The following is a 17,338-nucleotide window of genomic DNA, read 5'->3' as shown; positions in this document are numbered from 1 at the left end:
AACTTACCAAGAGGTGGCAAAACCGGTTCTATTACTATCACTTAAATATATCTTCCAGCCTATATAAGAGAAAACTAGAAAAGAGATTTTTATTAGTTATCATCTCTGAGGAAGTGTTATAAATTTTCCCGGTGAGGGAAGAGAGGGGGTTTGCTCTCTCCTCCCCTCCCCAACAGAATCCAAGTGAGGGGGCCTCTGAAAGCTAAATTAGGGGTGTCTTTTCAAGACATATCACCCTCCAGCTTCTTGATTACTGAACTGAAGCTATCTGTAGGTCCAACCTAGTGAGAGAGTTTTAAGAAGAGCCTGCCATGTATCCCTGGAGTTTGGGGGCCTGTGTCGGCATAGAAACTGGTACCTGCCTCTTGCCAGAGAATTCTGAAGGCAGGAAGCTTGCTGGAGCAGCAATGACGGGGCATCATATCTGTTGTCTCCTGATGACTGGAATGTGATGTGCTGCTAAGCCAATCTGGACCACATAGACTGGGACAATACTCTAGTAATAATAAAGCAAGATGACAGAAGGAGACTAACTCCTGCTCATTTTGTGGAGCAGAGGTATGCATCAGTCAGCTTTTGCCATGCAAGAAACAATTAAAAAATCTCAGCGGCATACAACAATAAACATTTATTTCTCACTCATGGTTTGCAAGTCAGCTAGGGCAGCACTGCTTGGTATGAAACCCTAAACTTGAAGCAGTTTTTCTACAAATGTTTTAACATGATGGTCCCTATAGGGTGGGGTGTGTGACAGGAGTGAATGAATAGTTCCTGTTCTGACCACAGGCAGCTTCTAAAATGAGTGGCTCTCCACACTAGAACTGCTCTGCTTCAGGATGTGGGTCAAGTTCTGCCCTGGTGCACATGTCCATTCTTATCTCCTGTGTGGAAGGGGATCAGAAGCTCCCAGAGGGACAGCAGTAGTTCCTTCCAAGTTTTTAGTTTTCTGTATGCTTGCAGACACAGCGTCTTGAGACCACCTCAGAGACATCAGCCCCTGCAGGATGCTGCTTCCTTCTCAGTGGTCTGAGTTTCAGCTCCACAAAGCCCCTCCTCTAAACACCTAAATTGTAACAATCTCAACCTCTTCCCTTAGTTCAGCTAGCTCTAGGCATAGTAGCAGCTTCCTGCAGTTGCTACCTCCGTGAGACGTTAGAGTTCTCTTTTTCAGTTTTCAGTTTGTGGCACAGTGATTAAGAGCTCAACTGCTAACCAAAACGTCGACAGTCTGAATCCACCAGCCGCTCCTTGGAAACCCTATCAGGCAGCTCTACTCTGTCCTATAGGGTCGCTGTGAGTCAGAATCGACGCGATGGCAACGGGTTAATTATCAATTCCCTGTGGTAAATCCTCTGCTAAAGTAACTGGGGTGGTTTATTTCCTGACTGGCCCCTGGTTAAAGCCTCTGCCTGTGAAACTCCCTTCAAGAATTTCCTCTTTGATGTTTTCCTGACACCCTTCCGCCCATATCTGTCAGTCCTCTCTGTACTCATATGCATCATAGAACTTAATGTGCTGAACAGTAATCATTGTTTTTTCTCATCCATCTCCACCCCAGGCCAAAAGCTCCCTGAGGTCAGAGTTCCTTCAGGTCTGTTTCGTCAGTACCTGGTACATAGGAAACTCTGAACAACACACGTTAGAATGACTGAATAAATGAGTGAGAAAAAGCAAAACAGGAAGATAAGCTGTTATTAGCATGAGATTGGAACGGCTCATGTAGCACCAAAACCTAAGATAAAGTTAGGCGGTAACGTGCGAAACAGGAGGGTTGTGGCTCTCAGCTGTCAGCGCAGCTCCAAGCACTCAGCAAGCTTTCAATAAATAACGTGAACTGTCAACAAGATGAAGACGAGACAACTAAGACGTTGCAAAGAATAGTTGGTGACAGCGAAGGTGGCTATTCGGGCTCCTCGGGGACGATCAAGCCTTAACAGAGCCGCCTCTCCCTTCGCTGCCCGATCCTGCGTGGTCCTTTCCGGGGTTTCTCCGCCCCCACCTTCTCCGCCCCGTGCCTTTATAGGAAGCAGGTAAAACCCGGAGAACCAGGTCCCTGAGAAACGCCGTTCTGGGCATGCGTAGCCGCTCACCCGCGCGCAGCCGCAGTAACTTCCCCTGAAATCGCTACTGACCATTTTCGATATGGGGGAGTGGTTTGCCCCGAAACCCACTCAGGCTACACTAATTTATCACCTTTCCAGTGAGTCCCCGCCCTCCCGTTCCCGTGGGGGAGCCTCGCGAGATAGCACTCGGCAGCTCCCGGCGGCGCCATCTTTGTGCCTGGCGAGCGACGGCGCCCGATGGGAGCCTGAAGCCTGCGGCTCAGTAGCCAAGCTCACGCCGAGACCGGATCCAGGAAATACGAGGCGGTCCCCGGTGGGAGGGACGCACTGAGAGAGGAGGGAGGGAAGGGGGCGGCGGCGGCGGTGTCTCGCACCGGATCCGGGCCCCGCGCAGCGCGCACCAGAGGGGGGTCGGGCGGGAAAGCGGCGCCGGCCCGGACCCCCCGCGGGAGCAGGCGGCGGGCGTGAGGGCGAGGCGGCGGCAGTGGCGAACGGGGAGCAGCGGCCGACGGGTGAGTGCCTGCGGGGAGGCCCGGCACCTGCCGGGGCCGGGGCGTGGGGGGCGGCCCCGGGTTTGGTCCCGGTGGCCCCGCGCGCGGGGCGGTGGGCGTGTGCGCGACTGCGGGTGTCCCGGGGGCTCGGCTCGGCTCGGCCTGGGGCTGCGCGGACACCGGGAACTGCGGGGTTGCGGGAGGTCTGCGCAGGGCCTGGCGTGTCCGCGCCCGCCCCCGGAGGCCGAGGGGAGAGGGAGTGGCCGGGGGGCTGGTTGGCCTTCGGACCCCGAACCGAGGGATGATGTTCCTCCTCGCCGAACCCTGAACAGGCTTCAAGCCCCAATAAGGTGTTTGGGAATAAAGACTAGCAATACCAAGGTGGTTTAGGGTGTCGAGAGCGATGTGCGGAAGGTTAGTAATAATTGTTCTAAAAGAGGTTTGCAAGTGACTGTTGGCAGGTGTTGAGTAAGGAGAAAACATTGTCTACATTCGTTTAAAGACGATCACACAGCAGTTCTCTGAGGTCTAACAACAAATTAGAGTTATTCCTGGTTGGAGTTTGGTAGTTTAGTACTATGTGCCGGTTCATAAAGTGCATAGAAGCAGAATTGGGGGTTGGGGGCAGGAGAACAAGGTGGGGTGTAAATTGCATATGAAATCAAAAGTTCATAGTGTTGATGTGTTAAAATATAAAGCTTGCTTTCTTTACTGAAACATTAAATTCCATAAGAAAATTAGTCACCTTTGGTCTACACAGGGCCTGTCAATTCGAGATGATGTTTGTCAGTCAAATTACAGTTTTGGCATGTGATGTATTTATTACTGGTTTGTAAAAGAATAAGAGTAACTGGAGAAAAAAAAAAAGAATAATTGGACAACCTTAGCTTGTATGTTTTCGTTTTATATCCAGTGGAATGAAAAGGGATTTAGTTTTCTCTTTGCTTCCCAAACGATTTTGCAAGAGTGTACAAGAAGGAAAAAAAACTTTGATCAAGAAAGGGCTTTTGAGGTGAAAGTTTAAGTTTTCAAAGTGTTAAATTATAAAGGGCATCATCAGCCATGGAAGGTTGTGGTGTTGTCTTTTTATGAACTCCTGAAAGAATGCATGCATGTACCAAAAAAACAAATCTGTAGCCCTGGAGTGGAGTCTGACTCAGTGTGTGATACGAAGTATTCCAGTTTTGCCCCCGCCCCCACATTTGCCTAAAACTGTGGCTTAATCAAAGAAAAGTTAGACTTAAGTGAAGGCAAATATTAAATATGCAATTTTCATCTTTACATCTGAGGACATAATCTGTGTTCAGTCACACTGGATTTTCTTTCACGTGTTTGTTTGACAGTTTCTCCTTAATTACAGATACCGCCCTATGTACAGTTTGTATTGGGGTGAAGGGAGCTAACATTGCCTTCATTGTATATAGGCACTGGGCTTAGTGGGTTTTATGTATATTTTGCAGTTGACCCTCTTAGCTACCCTGTGCTGAAGATAATGCTATCCCTATTGTGCAGATAAGAATACTAACCTTCAGTATTCTTCCATTAACTTTCCTAAGGAGGTCATATAGTTGGTAAATTGCAGCGACAGAATTCAGACTTATGTGTGTATGTTTCTAAAGCATGTGATCTTTCTACTCTGCATAAATTTCTGTGCTGACTGATAGAAACTTTATGAAAATGGAAATTTTGTTACAAAGAAACCTTTCAATTCTGTTAGTAATCTGGAAAGCTTTCAGTGTCCTTGGTTCAAGATAACCTTGTTTTTTGTTTTTTTTTTTTCCTTTTCCAGTGCTCTGTCCTCTGCTTTGTAGCCAGAGGTAATATTTTAGCATTTAGAACTGTAGATTTGTAAGGATTCCTAATAACCAGTAGTGACCTATCTGGAATTCCTATGCTTTCAGTAACTTTGCCTCCAGTTTCTGCATGCCCAGGATACTTCAAAGATCAAATATTTTGTTTATTGTCATCCTGAATAATATTTCAAATTATATTGCCAAAACAAAATGCCAGCTATTTATAGGGCTTTGGATTTCCTTTATTATAGTTTAAGAATATGCCTCTTCCATCAAACAGAGTACTTGGTAGCTGATGCTGTTTTCCTTCTCTTTAACTTAGTACTAAGGTTTCAGACCCAGTTCATTGTTTGCAGGAAATATGACAGCTATTAAGGAACTCGGCAAAATCTCCTATGGGGCTAGGGACTGAAAGACCTTGCAGATTCCCAGGCACTATCCCAGATGTTCGTGCAACAGCAGGAATATCTTGTCAGTGCACGGCCATCGGTGACTTCTGTCCCCCCACTGGTCTGTTATTGCATCTCTGTTACGCTGCTGAGCCTGCCACCCAGACCCTTGTCTCTCTGCTCAAGAGAGAGTCTCCACATCTGGATAGAGTCAAACTACAAAAATAGCCTTAGAAATCAGGGGGAAAAAGATACCAAGGGTCTGACACATTCTCCAGTAGGTCATTTGATCAGTTTACCTGTCACATTAATTATCCCTGGCTGGAAGTTCTAGATAAGTTATCTAGAATTTGCTGCTCCATCTTTTAAGGAGTGAATTATTTTGAGACCTTCAATTAAGTAGCCACGTCTCATAAAACACATGGGTGTTAGAGGCTGAAGGAAGAAATCCTGTGCTCCGCTGTACACATCAGCATGTGTATATGGGGTTTGGGGTTGTGCTTTAAATAGTACCTTGGAGTCTTGACAGGTGATCTTTTGCAGTTGGGCTGAATGTAATTGTACTTATACACTCCCAAGAAAGAGTTAAGTATACTTCCTTATTTGTAAGGGTAATTACCCATGGCATTCGGGCTATTAGGGCAAAAAAAATTGACAAACGACAATGTAACTGAGTGCTTACCAAGTAAATAAAAAAACCTTTCTGAAGTGATTTATATTGCCACTATATAAAGGAAAGACATCAGGAAATTGTCTTATATGTATGTAGTTTATTTTCATACCTTCTGCATAATAAGGAGCCCTGGTGGTGCAGTGGTTAAGAGCTCGGCTGCTAACCAAAAGGTTGAGTTCAGATCCACCAGCTGCTCGTTGGAAACCCCATGGGGCAGTTGTACTCTGTCCTGTAGGGTCGCTATGAGTCGAAATTCAACTTGACATCAGTGGGTTTTGGTTTCTGCAGAATAAACCTCAAATTATTACCATAGCCACAAATATTCATTTGTCTAAAAACGAATTGGGCATGATAAAGTATTTGGAACTGTCAAACTGAATTAATCCTACATATTTAAGAACATTTATAGTTTAATTCGTTGGCAGTTCTATTAATTTTTTTTTTTTTTTTGGCCAACTCTGCAACATTGCACTTCCTGCCTCAACTTCTCTCCTTACTTTCCTTCCTCTCTTGCTTCTAATGCCGTTCCTGGCATTACCTGGAGCCTTCCCTGAGTTGGCACTGAAGTCTTTGGCAGAGTGGAAGTTGAAAGGAGGGTAACAAACACCTCTAACTCCACTCCCCTCCTCTAAATTTCTGTGCTCTAGGAGGTCAAGAAAGGAGCCCTGGTGACGCAGTGGTTAAGCGTTCTTCTGCTCACCTAAAGGTCAGCCGTTCAAACCCACCCAGCCTCTCTTTTGGGAGAAAGATGTGGCAATCCGCTTCTGTAGAGATTACAGCCTTGGGAACCGTATGGGGGCAGATCTCCTTTCTCGTATAGGATCGATATGAGTTGGAATTGACTCAAACGCAGTGGGTTTTTTTGTTTGTTTTTTAAGGAGGTCAAGAGAGGCCCGGTCAAGACCTTGCAACCCACTGACTCTTTCTTGAAAAGGAGAATGAGAGTAGTCAGAGGGGAGGGAGGCAGTGTTAAGACTCCTGCCACAGTTTCTTTTCTGAAGAATTTCAGAATTTAAGCGCATGTTTTAAAATAAAATTTAACAAGTTTAGTCCATCTTAGCTTAATGTTTGTTGCTAAAGCAGATGTCACATTGTTGTTGAAAGAACAGAGCTATGATTTGTCATACAAAAGGAACGTCTTGTTCCTACCATTTCTTGCTGCTGTTTTGAAATTTTTCAAAGGTATGGGAACTCTTGCACTTATTTTACCCTGGTTTACTTAGTGATAAACATAGACGATGTATTTGTTTTACCTGGTAATTTTAAAATAAAGTTTTATCAACCTGTTGTTGAAGTTACATACTGTTACCACTGTTTATGGCATTCAAACAATTAAGTGAGGAATTTCAAAGTAATAAAACCAGAGCAAAATAAATTTTAAATTTGTTTTCCATAAATGTGTTTAGTCTTAGCTTGGCTGAAGGATATATTCCTAATAAAAGCAAAGATGGGTGGGTCTTTTTTTTCCCTCCAAACCACTCTTTTGTTTTAACAATGAAATGAGTAAGCACCCTCTGTTCATTTTAAGAGTTTACCAAATTATTTAATTACACACAGAGTGTGGTAGTTAAAAACATGCTCTCTGAGGGTAAAATGCTCGAAAGTACAGCCCTTCTGATATAAACTACCTCTGTGACCTTGGGCAAGTTACTTAATCTCTGACCTGTTTCCTCATTTTTGAAATGGGGATAATATCTACCTCACAGGATTTTTGTGAGGATTAAATGAGCCAGAGGGTGTATAGTATTGGAACATAACCTACTGATGGTAAATTTTAAAAAATTACATTGTCATCATCAGCATTACTACTATTACTATTTTAGCTACTTTCTGAGATGACACCACTTCTCTTCTGGAGGGTGGGGGCAAGGGGTGAGTCAAGCTATGGCAGGCCGGGCGGGGCAGGATATTAACCACTGGGTACATCCAAAATTGACCATACTGCAGGAATGCCACAGAATTTTTTTTTCTGGTCTTATTAAGAAAAAAAAATTTTAATAGTGCTTTAAAAAATTTTCATTGTGGTAAAATATATAACAAAACATTTGCCATTTTAAGCATTTTTAAGTACCAAATTAGTGGAATTAATCACATTCACCATGTTGTACGATCATCACCACTATCTCCATGAGTCTCCCATTGCTCCAAACTGAAACTGAGCACCTCAAGCAACAGCTCCCCATTTCCTTGCAACTTCCCCTCCTCGTAACTACCAGTAAACTCTTGTCTATGCGTTTGCCTATATTAGATATTTCGTATAAGGGGGATCATATAACATTTGTCCTTTTGTGAATCCACAGAATATTAAGCTACTTTTCCCCCCCCAGTAACATCAGTCCTATCATGTTGGGTAGAAAGAATTGTGCCACTTTGATGTATGAACAAAACAGGATTATTTGAGTAACTGCAATGTCATTATTAAAATTTGTTTAATTATCTTGGCATCCATAAGGCTAGAGTCTGTGTAGACAGAGCCTCAGTTTCTAAATGGTTCCTTTATAAGGTTTTTTTTCCCCTAGAAATCAGCATAATTTTTCCACAGAAATGATGTTACATATGGTGTTCAGATTCCAGGTAGTACTATAAAAATTTGAACACTGGTAGTACTATAAAAATTTGAATACTGGTAGTACTATAAAAATGAACTTCTGTGTATAACAGTGTTTCAACAAGAGCATGTACTGAGTATATCAGGTACTGAAAGGTTGTGAAGGGGGGAAAGGAAGTTTCCAAACTCCCTTCCGCACTCTTCAGGATGGGGTGGTAGAGTCAGATTCCTTCAGGATCCTAATAAGGACTCCAAAGCCTTGGGAGGAAGACTTTCTCCTCTGGAGGCTCAGGCTAGGGTGAGTAGTGGGGAATGGCTTCTAGAAGTCAGGAGTTTTTTTCCTGCTTGGCTCCTCAAAAAGTTACATGTATAGTGGCTAACCCATTGCCGTCAAGTCGATTCCGACTCATAGCGACCCTATAGGACACAGTAGAACTGCCCCATAGGGCTTCCAAGGAGCAGCTGGTGGATTCGAACTGCCAGCCTTTTGGTTAGCAGCCGTAGCTCACGGTAGCTCTTAACCACTGCACCACCAGGCTTCCAAATAGTGGCTAAGAGCATGGAATCTCCACCCAGAGTGGGTTGAGATCTCTGTTCCACCGCTTACTAGATATGAGACCTTGGACAAGTTATAGAAGTTCTCATCCGTAAAATGTAAATAGAAGTAGTACCTGCAGTGTAGAGTAAGGAGCCCTGGTGGTGCAGTGGTTAAGGACTCAGTTGCTGATCGTAAGGTCGGCGGTTCAAATTTGCCAGCTACTCTGGGGGAGAAAAGACCTGAATCTGCTCCCGTATAGATTATAGCCTAGGAAAACCCTATAGGGCAGTTCTACCCTATCGAATAGGGTTGCTAAGAGTTGGAATCTCCTGGATGGCATCTAACAACAACAAAAACCTGTGGGGTTCTTGGGAGTACTAAATGTGTTAATATGTATCTTGTTGTAAGGTGCCTTTAAATCAGTTCTGACTCATAGCAACCCTGTGTACTACAGAACAAAACACTGCCTGATCCGGCACCATCCTCACAGTCATTGTTATGTTTGAGCCTGTTGTTGCAGCCACTATGTCAGCCCATCTTGTTGAGGGCCTTCCTCTTTTACACGGACCCTCTACTTTACCCGGCATGATGTCCTTCTCCAGGGACTGGTCCCCCCCTGATAAAATCTCCAAAGTTCATGAAACGAAGTCTCGCCATCCTTGCTTCTAAGGAGCATTCTGGCTGTACTTCAAGACAGATTCGTTCGTTCTTCTGGCAGTCCGTGGTATATTCAATATTCTTTGCCAATCATAATTCAAAGGCATCAGTTCTTCTTCGGTCTTCCTTATTCATTGTCCAGCTTTCATATGCATATGAGGTGATTGAAAATACCATGGCTTGGGTCAGGTGCACTTTATTCCTTAAAGTGACATCTTTGCTTGTCGACACTTTAAAGAGGTCTTTTGCAACAGATTTGACTGCTGTTTCAGTGGGCATTCATTGTGGATCCAAGTAAAATGAAATCCTTGAAAACTTCAATCTTTTCTCCATTTATCACAATGTTGCTCATTTGTCCAGTTGTGAGGATTTTTGTTTTCTTTATGTTGAGGTGTAATCCATACTGAAGGCTGTGGTCTTTGATCTTCATCAGTAAGTGCTTCAAATTCTCTTTACTTTCAGCAAGCAAGGTTGTGTTGTCTGCATATTGCAGGTTGTTAATGAGTCTTCCTCTAATCCTGATGCCTCTTTCTTCTTCATGTAGTACAGTTTCTCAGATTACTTGCTCAGCATGCAGATTGAGTAAGTATAGTGAAAAGATGCAACCCTGACACATACCTTTCCTGATTTTAAACTACTCAGTATCCCCTTTTACTGTTCAAACAGCTGCCTTTTGTACAGGTTCCTCATGAGAGCAATTAAGTGTTCTGGAATTCCCATTCTTTGTGATGTTATCTGTAATTTGTTATGATCCACACAGTCAAATGCCTTTGCATAGTCAATAAAACACAGGTAAATATCTTTCTGGTATTTTCAACTTTTAGCCAAGATCCATCTGACATCAGCAATGATATCCCTCGTTCCACGTCCTCTTCTGAATCTGGCTTGAATTTCTGGCAGTTCCCTGTTGATGTACTCCTGCAACCATTTTTTGAATTATCTTCAGCAAAATTTTACTTGTGTGTGATATTAATGATACTGTTTCATGATTTCTGCATTCTGTTGCCTCACCTTTCTTTGGAATGGGCACAAATATGGATCTCTTCCCAGTTGGTTGGCCAGGTAGCTGCCTTCCAGATTTCTTGGCATAGACGGGTGAGCGCTTCCAGTGTTGCATCCGTTTGTTGAAACATTTCAGTTGGTATTCAGTCAATTCCTGGAGCCTTGTTTTTTGCTGGAAACGCTGCTGGCGTAGTGGTTAAGTGCTGTGGCTGCTAACCAAAAGGTTGGCAGTTCACATCCACCAGGCACTCCTTGGAAACTCTATGGGGCAGTTCTGCTCTGTCCTGGAGGGTCGCTGTGAGTCGGAATCTACTTGATGGCAATGGGTTTGTTTTTTTTTTTTTTTTTTGCCAGTGCCTTCAGTGCATCTTGGACTTCTTCCTTCAGTGCCATCGGTTCTTGATTATACACTTGATTACACTTATACACTGAAGTGGTTTCTTTTTGGTACAGTGACTCTGGATTCCTTCCATCTTCTCTTGATGCTTCCTGCATTGTTCAATATTTTGCCCATAGAATCCTTCAGTATTGCGACTTGAAACTCAATTTTTTTCTTCAGTTCTTTCAGCTTGAGAAATGTCAAGCGTGTTCTTCCCTTTTGGTTTTCTAACTCCAGGTTTTTGCTTATTTCATTGTAATACTTTGTCTTCTTGAGCTGCCCTTTGAAATCTTCTGTTCAGCTCTTTTACTTCTTCATTTCTTCCATTTGCTGTAGCTACTCTACGTTGAAGAGCAAGTTTCAGAGTCTTTTCTGACATCCATTTTGGTCCTTTCTTCCTCTTCTGTCTTTTTAATGATGTTTTGCTTTCTTCATGTATGACATCCTCTATGTCATCCCGCAACTCGTCATTAGTGTTCAGTGCGTGAAATCCGTTCTTGAGATGGTCTTTAAATTCAGGTGGGATATACTCAAGGGTGCACCTTGGCTCTTATGGACTTGTTTCAGTTTTCTTCAGCTTCAACTTGAACTTGCTTATGAGCAACTGATGGTCTGTTCACAGTTAGCCCCGGCCTTGTTCTGACTGATGATGTTGAGCTTCTCCATCATCTTTTCCCACACATGTAGTCGATTTGATACCTGTGTATTCCACCTGGTGAGGTCCATGTGTATATCATTCTTTTTGTTGTTGAAAAAAGGTATTTGCAATGAAGAAGCCATTAGTCTTGCAAAATTCTATCGTGCCATCTCTGGCTTCATTTTTTATCACCACAGTCATATTTCCAACTACTGATCTTTCTTTGTTTCCAACTTTCACATTTCAATCACCAGTAATTATCAATACATCCTGCAGTTTGATCAATATCAGACTGCAAAATTTGGTGAAAGTCTTCAATTTCTTCCTCTTTAGCATTAGCGGTTGGTGTGTAAATTTGAATAATAGTCATATTAACTGGCCTTCCTTTTAGGTGTGTGGATATTAGCCTGGCCCTAATAGCATTGTACTTTAGGACAGATGTTGAAATGTTCTTTTTGACAATGAATGTGATGCCATTCCTCTTCAATTTGTCATTCCCGGCATGGTAGACCATATGACTATCTGATTGAAAATGGCCAATACCAGTCCATTTCAGCTCCCTAATGCCTAGAATATAAATCTTTATGAATTCCATTTCAGTTTTAACAACTTCCAGTTTTCCTAGATTCACACTTTGTGCATTCCATGTTCTGATTATCAATGGATGTTTGCAGCTGTTTCTTCTCATTTTTGAGTCTTGCCACCTCAGCAAACGAACGTCCGCAAAGCTGTACTCCATCCGTATCATTAAGGTCAACTCTCCTTTGAGGAGGCAGCTCTTCCCCAGTTGTATTTTGAATGTCTTCCAACCTGAGGGGTTTATCTTTTGGCGCTATATCAGAGGTTTCCACTGGCTAGTTTTTTCAGAAGTAGATCGCCAGGTCTTTCTTCTCAGTCGGTCTTAATCTGGAAGCTCTGCTGAAACCTGTCTACCATGAGTGATCCTGCCGATATTTGAAATACTGGTGGCAAAGCTTCCAGCATCACAGCAACATGCAGGCCACCATAGTTTGACAAACTGACAGACGTGTGGTGGTTTAATATGTATAAAGCACTTAAAATAGGTCCTGCCCTGTGAGTGTGTAAGAAATTTTATGTGTTTATTACTAAGCTTTATTGTTTTATGACCTCTAGGATACCTCTCTCTACTTGGCTGTCCACTGTCCCCATTTGTTGTACTTAAATAGGATTATTCTCTTCCCTTTCCATCCAAGAACGGGTTCATAGCTTTCAATTTTCATCGTTCCTAAAATACACATCTTTTTTTTTTTTTTGGAGGCTTTTTAGGTTTTTTTCATTTAGCAATATTGAAGAAATAGACAGCATTTCGAGTCCCTTCTGTGAACCTACCTCCATCCCCCATTTAGAACTTGTGGGGCTGGGGGTACAACACTTAAAGGTAGATAACTGTCTGTGGACATTTGATTGGGTCAGAATTGAGGTATTAAATTCTCAACTTTTGGAGTTCTTGCTAAGTCATTACTTATTAAGTAAGTTTTCTATTTTGGAATAATTTTAGATTTACAGAAAGGTATATAGTAGTATAGAGCGTTCCCGTATACCCTTAACCCAGGCATATCTAACCATTGTACATTTGTCAAAACTGAGATATTTATGTTGGTTCATTACTATTAAGTAAACTGCAGATTTTATTTGGATTTCACCAGTTTTCCCACTGAATGTCCTTTTTCTGTTCCACTATCCAGTCCAGAATACCATATTGCATTTAGTGTTTAAGCCATTTTAATTATTTGTATCTATATCATTGAGCTCTTCAGTTCTTTAGTGAATAAGTTTCTGTGACCATAAAACCATTTTCTGACTTATGTTTAATTTTTCTGCAGGTCCTCAAAGGCCAGATGGCATGGGGGATAGCAAGTCCAGGGATTCACCTTGATACTGAACTTTATAGTTTGAAATAAAGGGAGATAGTCCAGTTTGTTTTCACGAGACTGAATGTGTTATTTTATGTACTGTTCACTTTTATAAAGTTGGTCTCAAAATGGCAAGTCATTGTTCCTTTTAAAGATGTTAAAGTTACGTGGAAAGCACACTTTGTTCATATTCTTGGATGTAAAAGCTAATTGGAATACATTGGAGAAATTAATCTTTTAGTACTGGTCATAGTTTTGATTGATTTAATAAGAAATTAATATTAAGTAGTATAATAACTGAATGGTGGTAATTTAGCAGATTTGTTTATATGGACTTTTAGAAAATTCTTGGTTTTAATTTGTGATTAGATTAACTTTTTTAAGTCTTTTTCAGGGACACCATATGTAATAGGTGCGGTTGTCATTCCAGTGATCACATATGCCTTAAGTTTAATGTCAAAGTCATCATTTAGTGTAAACAAAGTTATCTGTTAGGTTGCACATCATGAACTCTACTATTCGAAAGTCTTATCTTTTCTGCCACAGAAATAGCTTTTGGTTATTAGTCATGGATGGCAAAGAAAGTAATTTTGAGTTGGTAACATTAAGATGAAAATATTTGTTTCAGTTGCATGTGGTGTGTATTGAGGGACACTGCCAGTAAATAAGCTCTCTTGGTGGGTGGAAATCCCCGAGTATTTACAGAAAATTGGGAGGGGGTGAAATTAAATAACTTCTATTGTTTATACCTATTCAGAGCTGCTTAGGACATTGGACAAATCACCCAATTTCAAAGGACCTTGGTTTCTTCAGTTGTAAAATTAGTTTGACTGGTTTTGACTACTTTGACTAGTTTCACTAGATTTGTAACTCCATTTGTTAGTTAATTCTTAAGATTTGAAAGACCCTCTTATTTAATAACCACCACTCACCTGTCAGTTTGTCGTGCTGTGGTGGCTTGCGTGTTGCTGTGATGCTGGAAGGATCATCCGTGGTGGACAGGTTTCAGTGGAGCTTCCAGACTAAGACAGACTAGGAAGAAGGACCTGGCAGTCTACTTCCGAAAAAAAAATCGGCCAGTGAAAACCTTACGAATAGCAGCAGAACACGGTCTGATATAGTGCCGGAAGATGAACCCCTGAAGTTGGAAGGCACTCAAAATACGACTGGGGAAGAGCTGCCTCCTCAAAGGAGAGTTGACCTTAATGACATGAATGGAGTACAGCTTTTGCGACCTTCATTTACTGATGTGGACAACTCAAAATGAGAAGAAACAGCTGCAGACATCCGTTAATAATCGAAACATGGATCGAGTTGCTTGTCTTAGCTCTTCCTGATTCAACATTGTATTCACTAAATCTAGATACAGGTCAATTTATCCTATTGTATTCAGATAGTTTCAGAGGAGTGTTACTATAAATTTCAGAGTCACTAGTTGGTTTGACATGTTTATGAACATTTTTTAAGTAAGTACCATGTTGTCTAATGCCTGCATTTTTAGTTTTTGCTAGTTATTTGATTTTTGTGCTTTGATCTGAAGCAGCGGACTTCAAACTTTTGCTCTCATATCGCCTAAACAATTTTGCAAACTATAATTCTTTCCTTCATACTTAAAAAAGGAAACCTTTTCATTGAAGTTTAATATATATGCAGAAAAGTACACATTATCAATCGTGAGCAGCTCAGTTTTCGCCAACGGAGCACACTTGTGTGCCAGCACGCAGATCAAGAAACTGAACATTACCAGCACCTTAGAAATTCCCCTTTTGTGCTCCCTCTGGTCACTTACCACCCCCACACCCCAACCATTTTCCTGACTTTTAACACCCTAGGTTAGTTCTGTCTACTTTCATTCTTTATATAAATGAAATAGTAATACTCTCGGGCAACATTGTGAGTGTGAGAATCATCTCGTTACTGTGTTATCCCATTGTACAAATGTATCACTGCTTATCATTGTTGCTGATGGATATATAGGCAGTTCTCAGTTTTTGGAGAAGATCTTTATTACCTTGGAGTAGGCAAAGATTTCTTCACCAGGACCTTTCAGTGACAAGTGTTTATTTTAGAGTTCTGACTATAGAAAGACTGAGGAGAACTGGCTTACCAAAATATGAGCATTAAAAAAATTTTTTTAAAGTTAATATATAGTAACACCATTTACTCTTCTGTAAATCTCAGGGAAAGAATCAGTATTTATAACTACTTTCCAAATAACTGAGCTCATGCTTCGTAACTATTTGTGCTTTGATCCGAAGCACAAATTCTTTCAGAATGCGTAGAATTCTTTCAAAAATGTTTAGTGTACTTCCTTGCCTTTTTTGACTTGCTAACTTGTAGAAGTTCTTTATTATATGCTGGAAATGAGCTTGTGCCAGTTGCAAATATCTTCTCCCGCTGTGTGGCGTGCTTTTTCATTTTTAACGTGTCTTTTGATAACCAGGAGTTCTTATTTTTAATGTAGTCTGATTCGTGAATATTTTCCTTTATGTTTAAACTAGATAGCGAATCCTTCAAAAAAAATCTTTCCCTGTCCCAAGGCCTTTAAGATATTATCTCTTATCTTCCAGAAGCTTTACTGTTTTGCCTTTCACATATAGATCTAGCGTGTGCCTGAAATTGGTTTTTGTGTTTCTGTAAGGCAGGGGGCAATATTATCATTACTGGTTTCCATATAGGTAGCTAATTGTCCCAGCACACTTTTCTCATACTGCTGTCAGGGATAAAATATTCATATGTCTGTGATTCTGTTTCTGTGCTCTCTGCTCTGTTCCATGGGTCTGTCTCTCCTGTCACCAGCACCGCACCGTCCTGTTTACTATAGCTTTAGAGTAAGTCTTCACGTTCAGTAGAGCACATTCTTCCATCTTGCTGTTCTTCTAGAGCATCTCGGCAGTTCTTGGCCCTTTGCATATTGATATGAATTTTAGTATTGTTACTTTATACACGTACACACAAACCATGGGATGTTTATTGGAATTGTATGAAATCTAGAACAATTTGGAGGGAATTGACATCTTTACACTATTGAGTTTTCTAAACCACAAATATGAAATTTGATTCCATTTATTTAGGTCCTCTTTAATTTCTTCCCATAATGTTTATAATTTTTTCCAGAAAGTCACTCACAGCTTTTGAGACATTTATTCCTAGGTATTTGATATTTTTTTGATATCGTAAATTTTTATGGATTTTATTTTGTTTATAAAAATACAGTTGACATTTTTGTATATCAGCCTTGTATCTAGCAATCGTAATAAACTTTTATTACTTGTAGTAATTTATCTGTAGTCTTTTGAGTTTAGTACGTATTCAGTCTTCTTATCTGCAAATACAAAAAATGTTTCTTCCTTCCAAATTATTATACTTTTATTTATTACTTGCTTTACTGGACTGGCTCGTACTTTGATTATAGTGTGGAACTGAAGTGGTAATAGTGGGCACCATTGTTTTGTTCCTGTTCTCAGAGGGAAAATTTTCAATATTTTACCATTAAGTATAATGTTTGTTTTAACTTTTCCCCGAAATACTCTGTCAGATTAAAGAAGTTTCATTCTGTTTCTAGTGTGCTAAGAGTTTATATCATGAATGGGTATTGGACTTTATCAAATGCTTTTCCTGCTTTTGTTATAATGATATGGTTTTGTTCCTCAAATCAAATTATATTGATTGATTTCCTAATGTGAAATCAACTTTGTATTCCGGGAATAAACCCATCTGTTCAATAGCACGTTTTTCATCTATTTGCTTAGAAATTTTGGATCTTTGTTCATCAGTGAGATTAGCCCCTAATTTTTTTTTCTTATACTGTCCCCAGGTTTTGGTATCAAATTTATGCTAGCTTCATAAAATGGATGAGGGAATATCCCACTTTTTCTGTTCTCCTCAAGAGTTTGTGTTAAGATCGGCTTTATTTTTTCCTTAAATATATGGTAGAATTCAGCAGTGGAGCCATTTGGGCCTAGAGTTTTCTTTGTCGGAAAGCTTTTCATTACAGATTCAATTTTTTAAAATAAGTATTGTATTCTTAAGGTTTTTTATTTCTTCTGAGGACCATTTTGGTAAATTGTATTTTTATGAAATTTATCCATTTCATCTGAATTTTCAAACATATTGGCATAATGTTTATACTCTTTATCATTCAAAGTATACAGAATCCTTAGTGATTCCATTTTAAGTCTGTTCAACCTTGGGCAGTTTCTAGGCCTTGGCAATGGACAGTTGTATTGCATTTAAGTTTCAGCTGAAGATAGTGTCTAGAATGACTGCCAGAACATGAAATCTCTCTTAATTG

At 40.8% G+C, this 17,338-nt stretch overlaps 1 protein-coding gene across 2 annotated transcripts in view; it reads left to right on the top strand.

Annotated features, from left to right (window-relative positions):
* Window positions 1-2,478: 2,478 nt before the first annotated feature.
* Window positions 2,479-17,338, top strand: part of TAB3 (TGF-beta activated kinase 1 (MAP3K7) binding protein 3) — a 65,429-nt gene continuing 50,569 nt past the window's right edge. For both annotated transcript variants that reach the window (XM_023539132.2, XM_023539128.2), the window contains exon 1: window positions 2,479-2,575. The gene's annotated coding sequence lies outside the window, so the exon portion shown is untranslated. The remainder of the gene's footprint in view (window positions 2,576-17,338) is intronic.

This window comes from Loxodonta africana, chromosome X (genome assembly GCF_030014295.1).
Source record: "Loxodonta africana isolate mLoxAfr1 chromosome X, mLoxAfr1.hap2, whole genome shotgun sequence".
In the NCBI taxonomy this organism is placed as follows: Eukaryota; Metazoa; Chordata; class Mammalia; order Proboscidea; family Elephantidae; genus Loxodonta; species Loxodonta africana.
The sequence above is the reverse complement of the archived record's forward strand: the minus strand, read 5'-3'. Positions and strand labels throughout refer to the sequence as shown.